The sequence below is a fragment of the Pleurodeles waltl genome, chromosome 5, assembly GCF_031143425.1.
Source record: "Pleurodeles waltl isolate 20211129_DDA chromosome 5, aPleWal1.hap1.20221129, whole genome shotgun sequence".
NCBI lineage: Eukaryota > Metazoa > Chordata > Amphibia > Caudata > Salamandridae > Pleurodeles > Pleurodeles waltl.
The window spans coordinates 691,350,933-691,372,005 of NC_090444.1; the positions used below are offsets into that span (position 1 = coordinate 691,350,933).

General features: G+C 44.5%; 1 protein-coding gene across 4 annotated transcripts in view; it reads left to right on the forward strand.

Annotated features, from left to right (window-relative positions):
- Positions 1–21,073, forward strand: part of CDK19 (cyclin dependent kinase 19) — a 1,195,971-nt gene that overhangs the window by 72,874 nt on the left and 1,102,024 nt on the right. Inside the window, exon 1 of one of the 4 annotated variants that reach the window (XM_069234611.1) lies at positions 5,037–5,092. The exons of the other annotated variants lie outside the window; for them this stretch is intronic. The gene's annotated coding sequence lies outside the window, so the exon portion shown is untranslated. Of the gene's footprint in view, positions 1–5,036; positions 5,093–21,073 lie in introns of those variants that run through there. 4 annotated transcript variants of the gene reach the window in all.

Genomic DNA, 21,073 nt, shown 5'->3' on the forward strand with positions numbered 1-21,073 from the left:
AACAACAGGAGGCAAGCTCAGGACATGGAGATTTCCTCACAAGCAGGATTGCACAACAAAGTCCAGTCTTTGTCCCCTTTCACCAGGCAGAAGCAGCAACTGCAGCTGTGGGTGTTGCAGAGGCGTGGATGCCCCGAGAAGGCCACCAAACTACCAGGAGCAACTATTCATACCACCTCCCCACAGGTCAGAAAGGTACATCGGTCGGACGTAGGGGAGAGAGGAGTGAACTTTGTGCTGCAGGACCTAGAGACTGCGGACAGTTCGACAAACACAGAGCCACCCCTGTGGTCAGAGCTCTACATCAAAATGGCGCATTGTGACTTACGGTCTCGCACTACAAAAGAAAGGGCAGAGTTTACACACATCCGCCCTGGGCCACCCAATTGAGGCCCCCAGTGAGAAAAGCAAGGCCTTACCAGCCACAGTACAGAGAGCACCAGGGAGCCTGGACGGTGGCTACTGGTGGGAAGTGAGCCTTGTCTTGGGTCACCAAGGGCCGGCTCTCAAGTGCTTACATGCAGATTTTGGCTAATCCGCACTGACAACTTATCATCCAAACCAAGATAGCCTGCCGGAACCAGGAGGCGGCGCTGCATAAGGGTGATCTCGCCACGGTTTTGCCTTTGGCGGGGGGCGGCCTGCGCAGGGAGACAGAGAGACGGAGCGCAGCGGGATAGGTGGAGTAAGGAGAGCATTGGGCCACTGACACATAGCCCCATGCTTTGGATCCCTGATTGTTAACAATTAAACCCAGCAGGCGGTGCCTCCTTCTCCCTGCTCGGGTCGCTCCTGCTGCCCCTTCTGGCGGCATCTCAAATCCGTGCTTGACGAGGAAAGACTCCTCCATCAAAGACATGTTTGCAAAACCCACAGGAAAGAAGATGGACCGAGCAGAGAAAGGTTCCCACAACACCGTGAGTCCCGTAGAGGCTTCGTCGGAAGACGTCTTGGAGTTGGGTGCTCCTGTTGCACAGTCGTTCCTTGAGAAGCTTTTTACCACACTGAGAGACGACACAGCTGCCCTGAAACACGAATTAGCAGCAGATAGGTCGTAGACATTAGACATATTGTGAGTGAGTTGGAACAAAGAGTCGATTCCATAGAGCGAGTACATGACAATTGAGATGAGGAGTAGGAGGCGCGAGATTCTCACTCTTAGAGAAAAAACAGCAAACCTCAACTATCAGCTGGAAGACCTCGAGAACAGATTGAGGCGCTGCAATATATGCATCATTGGCTCCAGGCCAATGCTTGGAAATAGGAGGACCACGTTCTCTGCCTTTTCTGTCATGTGGCTCCGGACGTGGCGGATCATGACATCATCCAAGATTGCACACACTGGGCAGGCCGGCTGGCCTGCTCCTCAGAGCAACCGCAGGACATTCTAACTTGCCTACATTACTACCAGCAAAAGGAAGCCATCATGGCAGTGGTGAGGGATAAAAACTGCAGTGAATTTGAGGGCACAAAAATATGGCTCTATCAGGACTTCTCCTCGATTACCCTAAAAAGACAAAGAGATCTCCAGCCCCTCACCGGCCTCCTTGGTGAAAAAAGGGATCAAATATCAATGGGGACACCCTTTTCACATCACCTTTGTGTGGGACAAAGAAACTCGCAGCCTGCGCACCATGGAGGAGGCACGCTCGTTGCTGGACGGAGACGCCTTGGGTTCGGATGAGTGCCCCGCACCTACTTGGGAAGATTCTGGAACCCGTCTGCACCGCTGGTGCCCATCCACCAGGAGGAAAGAAAGAACATCTGCAAACCATCAGCTCAAGATAGAAGCCGAGAGTGGTCGGCCCTGCTCCAACAGCTACAGCAGAGGGAAAGTGCCTCTGAGCCAGACAATTACTAAGGGGGGACCCTCTTGGCAAGCAGTCCCAGCGCTTGGCCCGAACATGGGGGGGCGGCTACGGTGTGGCGTGGTGTGGCTGAGGGGCCCGGAACACTTCACCCCATCAGCAGTTACCAGTCATTGGCATTGGAGCTCACCCCTGTATCTCTGATTTGATGAATGACTTTGCCAAAGGGATGGAACCCTGTGTTACATCACTTACACAGGTTCCCAGGTGGGGAACCAGACAGTTAAAATGTTGTTTGCTTGATCTTATGTTTTCCTCACACATAGCTTACACGGGAATGGAGAGAACGCATTACCTACACATGCAGCAGACTTCAGACAGGCCATTAGGACGGGCTCTAATCTCCCCCACAAAGGCGAGGCGGTCCAGTCAAGTATGCCTAGGGTTAAGGTCCTAAGCCTAAATGTCGGGGTTTGAATACCCCGGTTAAATGCCTAGCGCTCCTGTCCTTCCTTAGGGAATCACAGTGTGATATCTGCCTCATCCAAGAGACACTCCTGCTTAGAGCTGACTGGAAGCGCATGCGCTCAAAATGGTTTGACTGTCGGTCATTCATCTTGCCCCCAAAGAAAATGGCAGGGGTATCGATCCTCTTGGCTACTTTGCTACTTACTTTTCAGGGAGGGTGGTCCAGACTCAATTTGAAATCACAGGCAGAGCACTCTCCTTGCACATTGCTACACAAGGATATACATTAACACTAGCAAACGTATATGCCCCTAACATCCACCAGGAGACATTCTTGGAGGGGGCTGTGAGGCAAATATTGACTACCCCGGACAGGGACATTATGATTTGGGGGTGACTTTAATCTGGTCTCAAATGCAACAATGGACAGGTCTACGCAAAGTGCAGGCCAAGTGAACGCACACTCCCCTACATTTTGCCAGTGGCTGGCAGAGGCGGGCCTGCTGGACAAAGCCATCCACTTGACAAGAGCTACACATTCTTTTTCCGCAGTCCACAAATCCTACACCCGAATTGACTATTTTCTCTTCTCACATCGTCTGAGCACAAACATTACTGCAGTAGACATTGAGGTGGCAACTCTGTCGGATCACTCGCCCTTCTCCATCGTCTGTCACTTGCCAGTAGCCTTGGCTCAACATCACTTCTGATGCCTAAACCACACACTCCTTCGCCAGGGCGAGGCGATTTTCGAAATAACTTCAGCCATCACAGATTGTTTACAGACTAACCCAGTGGCCCTTCTTTGGGACACAAGAATGCAGTGCTCTGCTGCAGCTTTATTGCAAGAGCAGCCTGTCTGAACAGGGATAGGAGAGAAAAGAGGGCTCGCTTGGAGACTGAGATCAGGGACTTGGAAGGCGGACACAAGCGCACAGGCGCCTGTATAGTCAGGAGGCAGCTAACAACCACGTGCAAACAGCTCAAAGCCCTAGACACCAGCAAAGCAGAATACGCGCTCCTGCGTTTAAAGCAGAAATTCTGTGCTGGAGGCAACAAAGCGGGGCACTTATTAGCACAGAGGCTCCACACCCAAACCCTCCGGCATTGAATAATAGACATAGAGGACTCCCAGGGCAGCCGTGTAGTCCAAGATGAACACGTAGCACAGGCGTTTGAGCACTTCTACACCACACTATACACTTCTGAGCACTTAGACCCCAGTCAAGCAGAATCCTATCTGGCACAGCTGCCATTGAACTGTTTTTCAGATCTCTAACCCGCAGCCTTAGAGAAAGAGATTTGCATCGAAGAGGTGCTACAGGCCATACAAGAGCTTACCTGCGATAAAGCACTGGGTCCTGATCGCTATATGGCAGGTTCTTATCAGACCTTCACGGCTCTTGTTCCCATCTTAACTAGACTTTATAACTCTTTTAGTGTAATAGCACACTCACTCCATGCTACAGGCAACCATTATAGTCATCCCCAAACGAGGCAAGATTGTCTCAGTAGCTCTTTTTTGTAATGACGCCTATATGCCCTTCATGAGCAAATTTAAATAATCTACTTCATGCGGTCTGCTTGCACTGAAGCAAGTGGGCACAAGCCTACTTAAAACTGTGAAGGCCTGAGGCTGTAGGTGGTGCCACCCCAGAGCACATGCAGGAGCTACAGGCAAACTGCTTCTCTGCACTGTGAATACTAAACATGCAGCACTGACATCAATGCAATTCTTGTATACTGATGTTTCTGTTGGCTTATATTTTAAACCAAATAAATGTGTTGAATAAACACTATCTTAACAATCACTATATCAGTTGTCTTGATCTCAAGCTGCAGGGCATCATGTAGTTATAGCAGAGTGCAACAAAAGGTTAAACAGCCTAACTTCCCTAGTTCTATAGACGTTATAACACTGGTTGCTCTGTTGGCCATCATATGTTTGAATTATTTCTGCATGTCTAGTGATGAACTGATTGAGTTGAGGCAATTTAGTAGAATTGCTTGGCATTCACATTTTTTGTATCCCATCTTTGTTACCAGTATTATAAAGTGACTTTTACCAAACCAATAAAGAGTTGATCCAGGAATTTATGATGAAAAGATCTGCTTTATACTTCAGCTTCCCATCCACCTTTTAGCTCAGTCCACCAACAATCCTCTGTTGAGAACTATATATTCTGTTCTCTTCTTTCTTAATCATTCCATCTGACATCATCAATTCCAATATCCCATCTTTCTGCTATCAACAATAAAGACCCTACATGTTCAGACTAAACCTTATATCAGGATTACATTTACAAGAATGAGATCGTAGTAGTGATAACGTCATAGGATGTCTAGATCAGTAAGAACAATGATTTGCTTTGTGATGAGTCATGAGAGTCATGAAATAGCAGTAATTGCAGCACATGCACTATGGCACCAAGACAGTAACATCATCAGTAACCGTCCCCACCATAGCTTCTCAAACTATGCTAACATAAAGGTTGAAGAAACTTTAATAAAGTCCTTTAGAAATATATCTTCAGAAAAAAGATCTAATTTTAGATGTTATTCCTACTAATTTCTCTATTACTTCAACTATATATAATTCATTAAAAAAGTTAAATACATGTTAAATTCCAAGCTAGGATCTTTATATACCCCCCAATACAATAGTTTATTTTTTGAAAAAACAGATACAAGTTGTATCAGCCAAAAACTTGTTTTAACAGATTCAGCTGATGCATGTTTCGCAACTCCTGTTCGCTTTCCCAGGCATGGAAAAAAGGAAAGAAAAAAGAAGAGAACGCAAAAGTATTTTACGAAAAGTATGTATACTTGTTTACATGTCATGTTAGTTGTTCAATCAGTAACATATATATTTCAAATGTGCAATTCTAAATGTCCTGCCACTTAACAGAAGATGAAAAAACCTATCACCATGCTATCAAACATAGTAATTCAAACTGAAAACAGTGACTATAATCATAAACGGGCTGTTAAACTTTATTGCTCTTGAATTCCACTAACAAAGATCGAACATTCTTTTGCTTGTATTTGGAGTTTCAAATTTCCTCATCTTCCCATTGCTTACAGGGAATATAGTTGTAGAGTTCTTGCAACATGAAATGTCTTATGACAAAATTTAGTATTTTACAACTTCCCATACTGTTGTGTTTAGTCAAAATAATTAGAATGAAAACTCTAGAATAAGGATTGTCATAAAACCTATTTTTGTGTGAACTTCACTAGTTTGAGAAAATTAGTATCACCGGTAGCACTTACCTGTGAAGGCTTTTGCAACAAGATATTTAGGTACTCAATCAGCTGTACTAAGATTGCTCCCAATTTCAATGATTTCACTATGCTGCGACAAAAAACACCATATGGTTTGCTGGTAAACCTATAAAGCTACACACTAAATGTAGCACAGAGACAATGTAATAATGGCTCTTTAATACCCAAACAATATATAGAATAGAATGTAAGTACATTAAAGTATACATTTACTAGGGCTTTGCCATAGGACTCTCACATAGCAACAAGACTGCTGGATTTGGGGCAGCAGCCTCTCTGCGTTGTTGGTGACTGAAGCGCTCCCACACCAGTTGGCAACTGTCAGACCAACCCTCCTGGTTTACTAGCAGCACCTCATCAAAACCCAGCTGGTAAAGGTGATTTGTGTCAGCCTTGCATGGAACTCCTGAAACCCCTTAGGGAAAATTGTGGTGCAACAAGCCTCACCCTTTTCTCTCCACAACCGAGTCTCTTACACACACAGAGGCAAGAAAAGAGATGCAGGAGAGTTTTTAATACATTTATTGAAAAGACTGCAACCTATGATAAAATGCATTAGCTGCAATGATTAGGGTAATGAGGAATAATAAAATCAAGATTGTGAAAATTAGAGATGTAAAAATAAACAACCTCAACATACTGTCATGACATAGGCATACAATTTCTACCTAAAAGCCTAATTTCTAGCCGCTAAGCGAGAACATGGCGATGTAAGCCAAATCTGTCCATGCGCTGTCTGGTCAGGCCACCAGTCTCCAGATCAGGATCAGTAGAGACACCAAGGCTGAGGTCTACCGAAAACTGGCCTGCAGCATGGATGGAAATTCTGTCTGGAACCGCCTCTAATGTCCCTTGTCCTACAAGATGTTTTTATAGGGGACAGGTTTGTGTTCAAGCACCGGCGACTGGCACGGGCATGTACCTAAGCACTGGGCTGTTTACGCAGTCTTTGGGCCAGCAATACAAAATATTATTTTGTGTGTCTTGCATTTTGTTCTTGTAATTCCGAGGAAAGAACATGATGCAAAGTATGTCATCCATAGGTCTGACAATTACACTCTAGCAGAATAGCAGCTGAAAATGAAATTAAAACAATGCCACGAAAAAAGCAATGATAAAATAGAATACAGAAATGCAGAGCATAATTACTAGGTATAAGGACCCAGGCCGCAAGCCTAAGCTAAGCTATCACTGTCCCCAAGCGACTAACTAAAATGGACCCACAACAGCTTGAACACAAAGCACCTCCTGCTCCCAGAAGGACTTTTAGTATTCCTTTTTTCAGGCATTGAAGGGCTACACATACAAAAGAACCTTCTCGTTCAAGGAGTAAAACATTTAAGTCAATTATTATTACACATAAGAGAAATGCCGCCATCGACATATCTTAAAAAAAGACTTACTGGTAGATCACTACATGTCATCCAAGTTAAAGGAGTCCAATAATTGATCCTTTCTGGCCACACAGAAACCCCTGATATGGTTTTAACTAGAAAACAACTAAGTGTTAATATTATGTGCCACCCAAAATAAAAAATAAAAAGTTATATTATAGCTGTAACATGTCCCCAGTTTATCTTCTCACAGACTGCGTCCCCCCACAAGAATCTTGTTCTTAGGGTATAGAGAGCATATAACATTTTCATTTAAATAGAAAACGCTTGCACTTCAAACAAGGGCACCAGATTTGTAGTGTAAATTGTCCGAAACTGGAAATGGCAATTTGCCATACTTGAAATTTCCTGTATGTCTTCTAGATAATCCAGCTACTAGCCGTGTCTGCTAGTGAGCAAATGACATACCAACAACTTCAAAAATGAATAACAAATAATAAAAAAAAATAAGAAGTGAAAACAAAATGTCACCTACGAAAATGTCAAATAATAGGAGCCAATCAGCCATGGTCGAAACCCTGATGTTGCTCAGTGAACAGATAACACTTATAAGATCTGTGCCAGCCCCTCAATTTCTAACAAAGAGTACCACTGCCACCTATTTCTACACAAATAATAAGTCAAATAAAAACAAAATGAGAAGCCTTTCTGTTATGGTTAAAAAAACATCAAGAAGGAAAAAGATTTAAAAAATTGACATTATCTAACTGCAGTCTCACACGGCTTGTCAATGGAACGTTTATGCCAGGTCTGTAGTCACTTGTACTCAAACTACAATCACCTAGATACATGTAATGAAGGGTTTCCCCTTATGGGCTTACAACTTTACGTATCCTGTTTAAGTGATAGTGCCTGGGGCTGTGGTACTGGCTATAACTTCCATTTCATGCAGAGAGATGAATTAAAGACTCTTTTCACAGGAAGATGAATTATAATATGCATCCTATAAGACCCCAGCTGTTAATATCTGGAATATCTTCATGCAATATCCCTGATCAGAAGGAAGGCAGAGCTATAACAGTATACAAATAAAAAAATATATATAACAGTATATAATTTGTAAATCTGTACTCCAGACCGGAATATAATAAACTTCATATCATATCTATTGCAAACAACAAGATCATCTTAGTAAGTTTGACAGTGTATGACTTCCAACGTTTGCTCCTAGCAGGAATACCATCAGATTCATTTCATATCCTATCAAACAGCTAGAAAGGTTCATACGTGAAATAACAGCCAGCAACAGGCTGTGTAATTCAATATTAATACTTAAATGTAATACTCTCTAGAATAACAGTGGTTCTAAGCCTGTCTTCCTGGTACCCCAGCAGGTGCAGACCCTACTCAGGGGGTTCGTGATTGCTCAAAAAGTTAATAATATTAACAAATTAGTTAAATAGATGTAAATAAAGAAGGAAAATGTAAATCTGAAAAATGTAAAACGTTCTGTAAATGTGAAGAAAGTTGAAATTGGAAGCTAAAAAATAAGTTGGTATCCTCAGATTGATTTGTGAGAACAGTGCAAGTGCCTCAAACAGAATACAGTATGGACAATGAGTCTCATTAAATGAGTTTAGAAAAGCTTTAACCTTCCCATTAAAATTATTTTTTTTATATTTCTGAATAAAATATATAATCATTTGTGTATTTGTTTGATAAACACTTGTTTCTGTGTCTTTTTGTGTATTGTTTTGTGCTTCAAATCATCGAAAATGCTGAAACTGTGGTCCTTAGCTTCCAGTAATGACACAGTGGGTTCCCCGGATTGTAGTAATGAATAAGTGGGGGTCCACAGAAGTCAAAAGTTAAGTACCACTGGTCTAATGTCATCAAGTATTAAGGGACTTTCTCTCTCTTCTTCAAAATGGGCTGGTACAATGTGTTAAATACCAAGAAGTTTGAAGCAAGGTGGCTGGTGGGATTTGCTTCCCCGGCCTAATCCTGTGAAATCCTCCCATGTCTCCCTCTTGCGGCATGCTGCATTAGTGTGGTGTGGGGCACAGGGGACTGGGCGTTGCATCTGGGGCCCGCAAAGTTTGCTTCTGGGCTCCGGTGGAGGGAGCGGCTGCGCTGATGAAGACGGTCGGAGGAGGCCATACTCTTGGATCTCCTGCACCGTGGCAAAACACATCCGCAGGCCTCCCTCTGGGAGGGGGCTGCAGCAGTGGTGGTGCCCGATTTCCCAGGGGGCGTGCCTTGCTGCACCAGGACCGTGGGTGTGGTAGTGAGACCTGATTGGGCCTGTGCAGTGGATAGGGTTCTGGGAGCGTGGGGAGGCCCTGAAGAGATCAACGGATGAGCCGCAGGCCCAGCAGTGATTTGCTGCAGATTACATGCGTGGGGGCAATGATGTCTTAGGACCTATGAACGGCAGACCTCTTTGGCCCAGTGAGTGTGTGTGGGCCCTGTGGGTTGACTGCAGGCATTGTTGAGTGAATATCTCTGATACTGCTGCAATTAGAGAACATCTGAAGTGCAAGGGGGGACCCTGTGACTGAATGGATACCTATAAGCAGGGGTACCAATGTGGCCTTAGAGGGCTGGAGCACGCGGCCGGTGACATGTTCTTTGGAGAGCTTGGCCCCTAGGGGTGGGCCACTGCACATCTCCATCCTGCCATTGTGAAACCATTATAATCCTGAGGCACCCTGGACACTGGTTCTTTCCTGCAGTATTGTAGGCCCAGTATTATTTATAAGGACATTCTTGCTTGCCCTAAGGATAACGGTGAACCTCGTGAGCGACACTTGCAAGGTGCTGAACATGATTGACCTGCTCATGTGCGGGGGGGGTACCTGTGCTCAACCCCTTCCAAACAGCCCCCCTCCCCCAAGTTGGTGCTCTGATGGGAAGAAATAAGCAGTTTGCCCCCTCCCAGGTAAATACCATGGAACACTGCACTATGGCTATCCCTCTTCCATAGCGCCAGACATGACAGATGGGGCAGAGAGAGGATCACAGCGCAGTGGCGTCCAAGGAGGAACCTTCTAGTGCGGAATTGCTTGCAGCCATACAGGGCTCCAGGGTGGTTCTTGAAGGGAAAATAGAGGCACGAGACCTTGAAGTTAACCTCCTTGGGACGGACCTCAGAAAGGTCTCAGATAAAGTCAAGCTTGCAGAGGGCTCTATAGCGGAACTTTAGCCGGAGGTTGCCAAATTGTGGAAACAGATGTTGCAGCTGCAGCTTATCTTTAAGTCTGGGATCCTGGAGGCAAGACTCAAGGATGAGAGGGTAGGTCGAGTCAGAACAACATTCGGCTCCTTGGGTTTCCGGAGAGGGCAGCTCTGTTGAGGCCTTTGTGGAATGCTGGATCAGGGATGTATTTAACCCTGTAGGGTTGTCCACCATGTTCACGATTGAGCGGGCACACAAGGCTTTGGTGGCTCTTCCAAAACCCGGGGCGCCACCCCAGGCCATTATAGTTCAGATCCTGAGTTACAGAGATCGGGACTGCATCCTAAGGGCTCTCTGGGAAACAAAACATGCTGTCTTTGATAAACACAGGATCTCCATCTATCCGGATTATACCAACAAAGTTCAGAACTCCAGAAAGACCTTTCTAGAGGTGAAGGCCAAATTTCGATCCTTGGGTGTGTGCTTATATGTCTGACGTACCTGAGGTTCATTTCTGGGGGTAAGTCTGATTTCTTTGATGATGTGTGGCACTGGCTAGAGATGTGGGACAAGGTGCCTACCAGCAAGTCAGGTCGTGCCCCATCCGGGCTCGAGAATGCAAGGAGATCCTGTATCCCCAACTGGAGGATGGATGAATCTGCAGGGACGGATATTTTACTGAGACCTGAAGGGGGAAGTCCTTCCAGGATTGAGATACAGAGTGATGGCACCATGACAGAGCTTTCCTTTAATTCAGTGCCCACTGCTGATGAACAGATGCAGGATCCAGATTTGGAGTTGCGCACAGGGAATGCTGCCAGCTAATTCTCACTTTGATTGATTTGTCTTTTTTTCTTTCTCTTTGGGTACACCCTTGTATCAGCTGTGCACATTCTGCATGATTCAAAAAGGGGGTGCAGGTGATGATGTATCCTTGAGGTGCATGTTATGGGTGCTCAACAAGAGCTTACAATGGGATGTTAATTTGAATTTTTCCCTGCATTGCTCTAAGGGGGACAGTCATCATATACTGTGTAATACGGAATGGCCTGTGTGCAGTAACGTTAACTTTTCTTCTGTGGAGCAACAGTTGCTAACTCCAAAGGGGTGGTAGGCCCAGTTCTAGGGTTGGGGCTTAGGCTGTGAGTCCTGGCAGCATAGATGTACATGGATTTGCAGTATGTGTTGTGTTTCTTGTTATACTGTTCATCAGGGGTGGGAAGGGACATTGTGGTATTTTTACCCTGTGTTTTTTCAACATGTAGAATGTTTCAATGGCCTTTCTCTTCCTTTTTGGATTGGAGATACTGGAAGAATGTTGTAGCTGTTAAGGATATAGGAAGAGAACTGTCTGGTTTTTGTCACAAGGTGAGGGAATGCGTGGGATCCCGGGGTGGACAAATGAGAACTCTAACTAAAACATGGGCAGATGTGAGGAGAAGCTTGCAGATGGTGTGGTGGGTGGACAAATGTTGCATGACTAGATACATAAATATGATAACATGGAATGTTAGGGGGCTTAAAATTACTCTACACGATTTAGGGTACATTCATTCCTTTGAAGACATAAGATACAGATAGCCTGTTTATAAGAAACACACTTGATGGATGATGAGTCCCAGAAATTGGGTAAGAAGTGGCAAGGTCAATTGTTCCTCGCGTCATACTCCTCCTATGCTCGGGGTTGGCTGTGTGGGTGCCATTGGGTGTCCCCTTTAAGCATACCCACAGTGAAGCAGATGTGGAGGGGCGCTATCTACTTCTCTAGGGCACACTAGACAGGGAATCCCAGATGATCCTGAATACTTATGCACCTAACAGTGATGATCGTTCTTTATATGATAATATGCTGGATGTGCTGGAGATTGGTGTGGAATCTCCTGTCATCTGGGTGGGAGACTTCAATTGTGTTATGAATCGGGAGAGGGATTGTCATCCCTCGAGACAGGGAACCAAGCCGCTGATTGTGAGCTCTCTTGCCTCAGTGATGGATAATTTAGGACTTCTGGATGGTTGGAGGGGATTACAACCGGAAGGCAGAGAGTATACTTGTCACTCAAAAGCACGCAACACATACAGCCATTTAGATCGCCTCTTACTGGGGGACCTGATTCGCTTACAGGTGGCAGAGGTCACACATGTGGGGCTTTCCGATCACTCCCCAGTACATTTAAGACTGAGTTGGGGGACAGATGGCGGTGTGACTAGGTGTTGGCGTATGCCACCTAATCTCTTGACTGATGCCGTCGGGAGGTGCTGACCACCAGTGTGACAACTTACCTGGAGAAGAACCGGGGAACTATGAACACTAGGGCAATTGAATGAGAGGGACAGAAATCAGTTGTACGGGGTACATGTATGGAGACCATATGTGGGGTCCTTAAGGAGTTGGAGGCGCAACTGACAAATGTGCAATGGTGTGAATCAGTAACTGTTGAAGCACGTAGGCAACACCTTCGGTTGTGTAGGGGAGTGAGCAGAAGTTGGGAGACACTTGACAAATTAATGCTTAAGACATACGCTCAGAGGCTCCACAGGGAGGGAGACAAGTTGGCTAGTTTATTAGCATGGATACTTAGGTGTGAAGTGGAGTCTCCACCCAATTAGCACCTTAGGGATGAAGCAGGAGTGTTGGTTACAAGCAGGAGCGATGTTTTGACCATTTTGGTGGATCATTTGCACACAGTCTCCCAGGATGGTCCTTTAGGTTTGGATGAGTTTAAATGGGGCTTTTTGCAGCAGCTGGAGCTTCCACAGTTGTCTTTAAAACATGCAGGAGCTGGAAGAAGATACCATGTTAGAGGAGGTGTGAGCTGCTACAACAGCTTTGAATAAATCTAGGGCTCCAGGTGGGGATGGCTATCCCATTGAATTTTACCAAACGTACTCTGGTTTCCTCTGGGTGAAACTATTAGAGGTTCTCCTTGAGGCACTTGAGGAACTTTTTGCCAAAATCAACGTGACAAGGTATTATCTGCCTTATGCTTAAACCGGCGGGGGGGCAATCTGACTGATCCCTCCTCCAATAGGCCGTGTACAATGCTTAACATTGATGTTAAAATTATATGCAAAATACTGGCCACAAGATTTGTGGGTTTATACATGATTTGGCCCATGAGGATCAGTGCAGTTTTATTCCAGTACAAAGCACGAATTTCAATTTGCAACATTTGACGCATGTCTTGCAAGAGACAATGGGCAAGATGCAGGAGATAACCCTAGTATCGTTGGACCTGAAGAAGGCCTTTGATACGATTTAGTGGCAATACTTCAAAGCAGTACTGCGGGAGATGCGGTTTGGACCCACGTTCTGTGCTTGGGTGCGATTACACTGAACCCTTCATACGTGTCGTAGTGGGTGGTGAGTTGTCTGAATCGTGGGTGGTGGGTAGGAGGACCAGGCAAGGCTGCCCTCTCTTGCTGCTCCTTTTTGCCCTGGCAATAGAGCCCTTGACTCTGTTGCTCCTTAGGGAGATGGATGATTGAGGAATTCAGGTGGGTGACTCCACCCATGTGATCTCTCTGTATGCCAGTGACGAATTAGTAAATCTTAAGTCGCCGGGTTTGTCAGTTCCCATATTCTTGCAACCATTGACGGAATTTGGGAATGTTCCAGCCTTAGGGTGTATGTGCATAAATCCCTTCTATTTCCACTAGGGGTTCTTCATGGTAGATCCTTGGATGGGCTGCTGGTGGTGGGTCTCCGTTGGGAGCTGGAGGGCTTTCGATATTTAGGCATCTGGGTCACCCATACTGAAGCGGCTCATAGGTGCCTTAATGTGGAGAGGGTGGTGTCTGGTCTGGAACGCTGTGTTCTGTTGTGGAATAAATTGCCACTGTCCATAATGGGTAGGGGCAGTTGCCAGGATGGTGCCCTTCCACGCTGCCTCTGGTTCAGATTTTGTAGTTTCCACTGATCCCTCAGCTGTTCGTTCGCCTGAACAGTTTGTTGATCTCACTTATCTGGGCCTGGCGTCATAGTAGGGTGGCTCTCTCTACAATCTGGCGGTACCTAGCGGATGCGGGGATTGGCTATCCCAGATGTTAAGTTGTATTATTACGCAGCACATCTCCAACATGCTGCAAAGTGGTTAGTTGAAACGGATACCTTGGAGAAGCAACTCTTTAGGGGAATGCTTGGTGCTGATACACTAGCCGGACTCCTGATGAAGGGTGGTCATTCGGATCAGCCGATCCTGTATTTGGTCCATTTAACCCCAACAGTATGGGAACAGGTGGTCGGGAGGGTACTCCACCGAGCCCCGTTCGATAACTTAGCCCTATTCCGAGCAATTGAGTATCACATGTCTATGAAGCAGTGGAGATTGGGGGCTGCACAGTAGTGGGTGACCTGTACCCTGAGGAGCTTTTTCTTTCATTCGAGGAGGCCCAGGAGATTTTCGGGCTGGGCCCAGGACATTTGTTACATTATGCTAAACTGGAGAGTGTTGTGCTAGAGGTGTGGTGTGACTTCCCAGCAGCCCTACTGAGGTATTGGGAGGACTGATTTGTTGGGGAGGAGGGAGGCACCTGATTACATTATTCTAAAAGACACTTAGGGGGATATGACTAAGAAAACCTATGCAGCACGTTGAGCCTGGGAACGAGAATTGGAGGACCCAATATCAGATACTGAATGGGTTAAGGCATTAGCACTGGTATGTGCTATTTCATGTAATAATAGATTCAAGCTCTTACACTTTAGCTTTGTGCATCGTACCTATGTGACGCCACACAATTTGAACAGCATAGATCACTCTAGGGGGGCTAGGTGCCGTGTCTGCGGTGAGAAAGATGCCTCCTTCCTCCATGTGGCATGGACGTGTGAAAGGGTGCAGTAGTTTTGGAGGGCAGTGGTCCCCAGAATTGTGTAGGCTTCTGGACTGGAGATTGCATTGGCTCCGCTGGTATGTCTACCGGAAGTGGTGACTAAGCCCAGGGGTTGGAAGATTCCTGGAAGATTCCACACAAACCTGGACAGCTGACCCTCGTGCTGGCTAAACGTTGGGTAGTCATAGGACGGGTGAGCTGCAGCAGGCCTTTTGTTGATCATTGGCTTCAGGATCTTTTGGTGTGGGGAGTGACGGCGGAACAACATATGCGCTTGGTAGCAGACTTGGTGGCGAGGGGACAATTGCTGGAGTGCTTTAATGAGGATGATACCTCGGGATCTGAAGCCAGTACTGATGCCGAGGACTGATCTGTATGACCATCATGTATACAGGGGATAATAAGACAACCAGCTGTGTTTATCTCAGGATTCTTGTACACTGTGTAATTCGACTCAATTTATTTACTTTGTTGACACACTATGTGGTATAATATGTTACCAATCCTGACACGTGTTATTTTGCTTGCCCATAACTGCGTAGGTCGTTCTTAGCAGATCGAACTGTATGGCTGATGTCGTAACTCTTGCACTGTAATGTTACAGTTTGAGTTGCATGAAAAACCAATAAAAAAGTTGTTAAAAAATACCAAGAAGTTTGAATTAGGCACCATGAAAAGACCAAAAGTGTTCTGATGCTGAGTAAAGTAGTGTCCTTATTTTTAAGTGCTAAAATGTGTTCCTTCCACCTTGCTTTCAACATTGTTGGTGGAGCCCACATACATTTTCACATATACACATATATCAGTGCCTCAATCAGAACTGGTGGGGCCCACCAGTACTATTTTTTGGGACCAGCACTTATTTTTCCTCAACAGATATTGACTGTGAGCAAGAGACTGAAAAACCTACAAACGAAAGAAAGTGGGGGTAGAGAAAGATGGAAACAAGTATATAGGGAGAAAGCAAGGGCCAGCAAAGGTGAGACAAAGGGGTAAGGAGTGTCTAGTAGTGGATTAAAGAGACCTGAAGTTAAATTAACATTACAAAGCCTTGGTATTTGGTGCACAGATTTTAAATAGCACCCAGGAGCAGAGCTTCGGGCACCGGCACGCATCATTTTACATATTAAGCACTGGGGTACATGATATAGATGCAAAATTTACTGAGACAGTTGACAAATTCTATAATTTCATAAACATTCGCCCCATCATTGCTGCGAGAAATGGTTTCATTTATTTTATGTATATTTGCAGCAAGTCGTAGTTCTGCATTTATAGAAGCGATTAAGAGATATGGGGAGACAGCTTTAGTGAAGTTCCCTATTATAACGGAATTAATCACTAGGGTGAAGATTCCTGGAGAAAGATTAAACTTTTCTACATGTAAACCTGAGTTTAGATGTTATAGCCCTGCACAAGCCTGCATCCAATTTTAACAACTGCCAATGTTCATTCATAATACAAACTGATTTTCTATCCTCCATAGAATAATTCATAATGCATTCTAATGTATCCTGTTGGTGAATTTTTTATGTTTGTGTGGCAAAAGGCCCTAATTCCTATTTTTATTTATTGTTACACTTGGTTTCACAACTTGTTTTATCACTTATGCATCTAATTTAGGTTCCAATAACTTTTAATAAGTAAATAGGGTTCCTCTTGATGCACAACATTATAAATTAATCAGAAAACTACCACAGTGCTCCCATAGGACCAAAACACAGGAGTTCTCTTAATTGAATGTTTATCATCTTGGAAAAGAATCACCTCGGGCAGGATTTAGATCTCAGTGGACCAGCTACTGCATCACAACGGTAACGGATGTCCCGTCTGCCGAAATATAAATTCTATTTCCTCCTATGGGATTTATATTTTGGCAGATGGGATATCCATCACCATTGTGGCAGAGTAACCCGTCTGCTGAGATCTAAATTAGGCACTTGGTATCGCTCATCCGTTACCCAATGCTGTTTTTTGATCCACAATAGAACAGGAACACAGTAGGAGTGGAACAAAAACACAAGACCCAATAAATGAAGAAAATTTGGTCACTTCCATGTTATGGAGGACAAACATGAGGCTGCAGTAAAAAGGAAGAGGCACCCATGTTGAGGACTAAGTAAATCCCTAAATTAAAATTCGGGTCCTGGTTGTCTCTCATCTGTCAGCATGTACCTCCAGAAACTCCTTTGCTACCTTAGGAGGAGTACAGCTATACTCTTTCCCCTTGTATTTCACTCCCTGGGTAACTGGGAGTAACTTGAAGGAGCACATAACCTGCTTATCATCTGTTTTTTTATTCTGCTGCTGTTCTTGTCTGCTGTAAATAGTCCTGGTGCTGAGATTTAGGAACATATGGACCCTCACCCCTAGCGCTTGAAGGTCAGATGTTTGAGCTGCCACTCTGGTCATTGTTTCCCACTGTGCGGGACTGGAAAACTCACAGAGCAATATGCCAGTAACTGAACCTAATACCTAAAGTCCCTTCCTAAATAGTGTGATAATTCTGATATCCTCCACTTTAGGTCTGGACTTAATACCCAGCACCTCTGTCCAAAGGACCTCTTGTTGGTCCTGCATCATATATGTGTCACTGATAGGAGAATCGTAAGAAGGGTGGCCCTTCTGCCTTGTTATGGTGCTGTTGTACTTATCACATGAGGATGGAATTGCTCTTGGTGCAAGAATCAACTTTCATGCTGACACATCCTTCTTTAAAACTCTGATACTCTGATCAAGCTTAATCACTATTCCTTCCAACTGAGGTATAAGTCTTTTGACTTCATCCAGTATCCACACAATTTTTTAGACTATTTTCTATATGAGTGTTGGACTTTTGAAGATTTGTGATCACTGATCAAAGTAGAGATTCTTAACACTTGAACTTGAGGGTCTCATAGTCATCCTCCCACCATTTGCGCCTGAGGCCTCGTCTGAATCACCAGCCCTGTGTGTAAAGGGGATCACTTATTCTTCATGGCTCTTTGTTTGGCTTCCTTCAGTGCCTTTGCCCTGGGTACCTAGCATCCCAGTCCAATGCCCAGTTAAACAACTCAATCTTGTTTAGCCACTAGAGATCTCGATCACTCCAGCCCATGGTAGTGGCACACTCCTGCTCGCCTTCACTCTGTTATCACTTCAGAGCATGCTTCCTGTTTGACCAGCTCCATCTCCTCCTATGTGGCTCCTTCCTTTTCGCGAGTCTGGTGAGAGTCCTCCAGATCTAGGTGATGATAATATAATGGACTGCTGCTTTTGCCACCCATGGGGCCTGTCTCATCAACATGATCCATTGGGCTCCCAGGCTCTCTGTGTCTCCTTGGAAAGGGGAACATACCAGAGATCTAGACGAAGCCAGCCATGTCGGAGAGCATCTGAACCCACCGGGCAACAGCAATTTTTAAATATTCTGCAAATAGAATAATTATTTTTCCCATAAAGAACAGTTAGCTATGTTCATAAATACATAAATTATACCTTTAACTCCAGCTTTTAATGTTCACCAAAAAGCTACTTTATTTTCATACTCCATCTTGCTATTTTGCTCCCAAAAATCAGCTATTTAGCTTGAGTAATAAAATAATTTCTCCTGATGAAAAACTTCTCATTGTATGTAAAGAACGCCTTTTCTCATCAAAGATACCAGTTTGTCATTTCATCAAGTATTCACTACTACTATGCAGTTCCTACTTTGGTAATAGGACTGCGTGTTGAGCGCAGCAGAACAATAGAGTGTGGGAGGTCTGCTTATGACCTTGGCGGTGGGGATTACTCTGTCACAAACGAGAAGAATATCCCATCCGCCGTATTACAAGTTCCATGGGATAAAATGGAATTTGTAATACAGGGGGTGGGATATCTGTCATGTTTGTGATGGAGTAATCCCCTCCGCCAAGGTTGTAATCAGGCCCCAAGGCTATCCACGCAGTTAGTAACTCACCAACCTAACTTCTGGCTAGCTCACAGTGCCTCACCCAAACTTCCAAACCCAACAATGTAAAAGGTGATTATGGCAACCAGAACATGACACTCCAACTCCCCAGGAAAGTCATGGAAACACATTGCACCCCTTTCGCTCAGTTATTGATGCATGCTGAGGCGAGACAAAGATGCAAGATAACTTTTCATTACATTTATTGAAACAGTCGCAGTCTGGTATATAATGAGTCAGCTGCAATAATTAGGCAGGTGAAACAAAGCAAGGTAATCAGCATTACGAACATGGTAATAATGATAAACAGTCCGACCATAAAGTATGTGGTTCTAGATGTTCCTCCCTAACCCTATGTCTGTATTTTTGAGCATAGTGGTTATACCCTTCTGCCTGACCCGATCTAAGGAATTAATCTCAGCCCCATACCTGGATATGGTATCAGGAATCAGCCTGTTGTGTAAATGGCAATCCTCTCAAGGAGTTGGCAGATCAGCACCAGCCAAGAACCGTGTGCCAGGAATTGCCATAATTATTCCAAGCCAGGCACTCCAGTGATAGCCACCACTATGCCTGTGATGACCATGATTGTATCAGGGATAGAAACTAGAAAAATGGAATACTCACAATACGCTACTGCCACCATTACATTATGCTGTGGGTGACCACCATAATGGTAAGAAGGGCCACAATATGCCAAAGAAGTCCACAAAATTCACTGATTCACCCCATATCACAGTGTTGGCTACCTCATTGCCAAGTATTTCCACAGGTAATGAGGACCCCTATTAAGCCTGTGAATTCAACTGTTCTTCAAGGAACAACTGCAGCTGTTCCTGGGATGGTCCTCATCATGGCAGGAATGACCATCATTATTCCAAGGGGATGAGAATGTGTCCAGAATATCCGGAATGCTCAAAATATTCCAGGGCTGAAATAAAATAAGTCATGCATTCCTCTCCTTTCAGGACAAAATTGTTTATATAATCCCATTTATTCACTTCCCTGTTTCTACTTGCACCACGTAGTTACTTCCCTATGTGGGGCTTACCTTTAGAGTTCCATTTATCTAGTTTGGCTCCAGTGAGCATTAAACTTCTAGTCTTTTGAAAGTCTGTCCAGGTAAGACCAGAGTTAAAAATGTTTTTTCTCCAACTACATTAGAGCAAGATATTTAATTTTCACTTTAATAGGATCAGATTCCACTTGCTAACTGTCTTGGCACTTGAGATGACATAACTAATCTTAAAAATATATCCGTGTAGTGTCAGACTTATAGATACATTTTTGTCCATTATGCTAAGCAAAATTGAAGACCAATCTAATCCAAGCTTTGTCATTTGTCTGAGGTATTTACTTGTATTTTGGTGTATCATAATCTTTTTTACATATTTATTTTATTCTGGAACTCCAGGAATATGTTGAGTCTAACCAACTATTGCCTAGTCTCCATTTCGGATTGGTTAGGGGTAAGTTATTGGTCCAGAAGAGCTGATGAGAATGACTCCCTTGATTCTCATAGATCTCTTGAACAATCTGTTCTCAGTCACTTGATCACCTGATGGTACTCTCAAGTATGCATTGGCAGGACTTAGATTATTCTTTATAGGGACAGTGTATTTTGTTGAACAGAGTAAACTTACAACTTTTCTCATACCCTTGCCCCCTGGAGTCCCTTTGATGGTTGTTCGCTGCAATTATTTTTCAAGCTTAGCTCTACTCATTGAGGGTTCTAGTCTGTGGTGTCAGTTTTATGCACATAATACTCCTTCTAGGTCTTCATGGTGATGTCTATTTGATGAGGGAGGTGTTTCAATTTGGTACAGCAGTGGTTGCAGGACATTTGTTTTTGGCTAAGTGATTGGAAGACTATGCTCCTGCTTCTGGGCTGTGCTAATCTCTCTTGTCTCCCTGTCTAGTGGCCCTCTCATGTTGGTGCCATGCCCCCGCTCTGCCCCCTTGGATTCAGTGAGAAATCTGGTGTGATTTATAATATTCACTCCATTGTCCTTCAGATAAAGTCAGGATGGAATCCGTAGACATCCACAGTAGATATTGGAAGAGTGGCTCAATAAGTTGAACAGTTGCTAAAAACTGCAGTGATCTGCAGCTCGCAAGTTTGAACCCTGGCAAGACCGACTCTACATTCCCCCGATTAAGGTGTGTAAGTTTAGTGCTGTTAAATTGTGTGTGTGGCCAAGAAGGCAGCGAGGTGGGATGCACAGTAACGAGCTTTGCT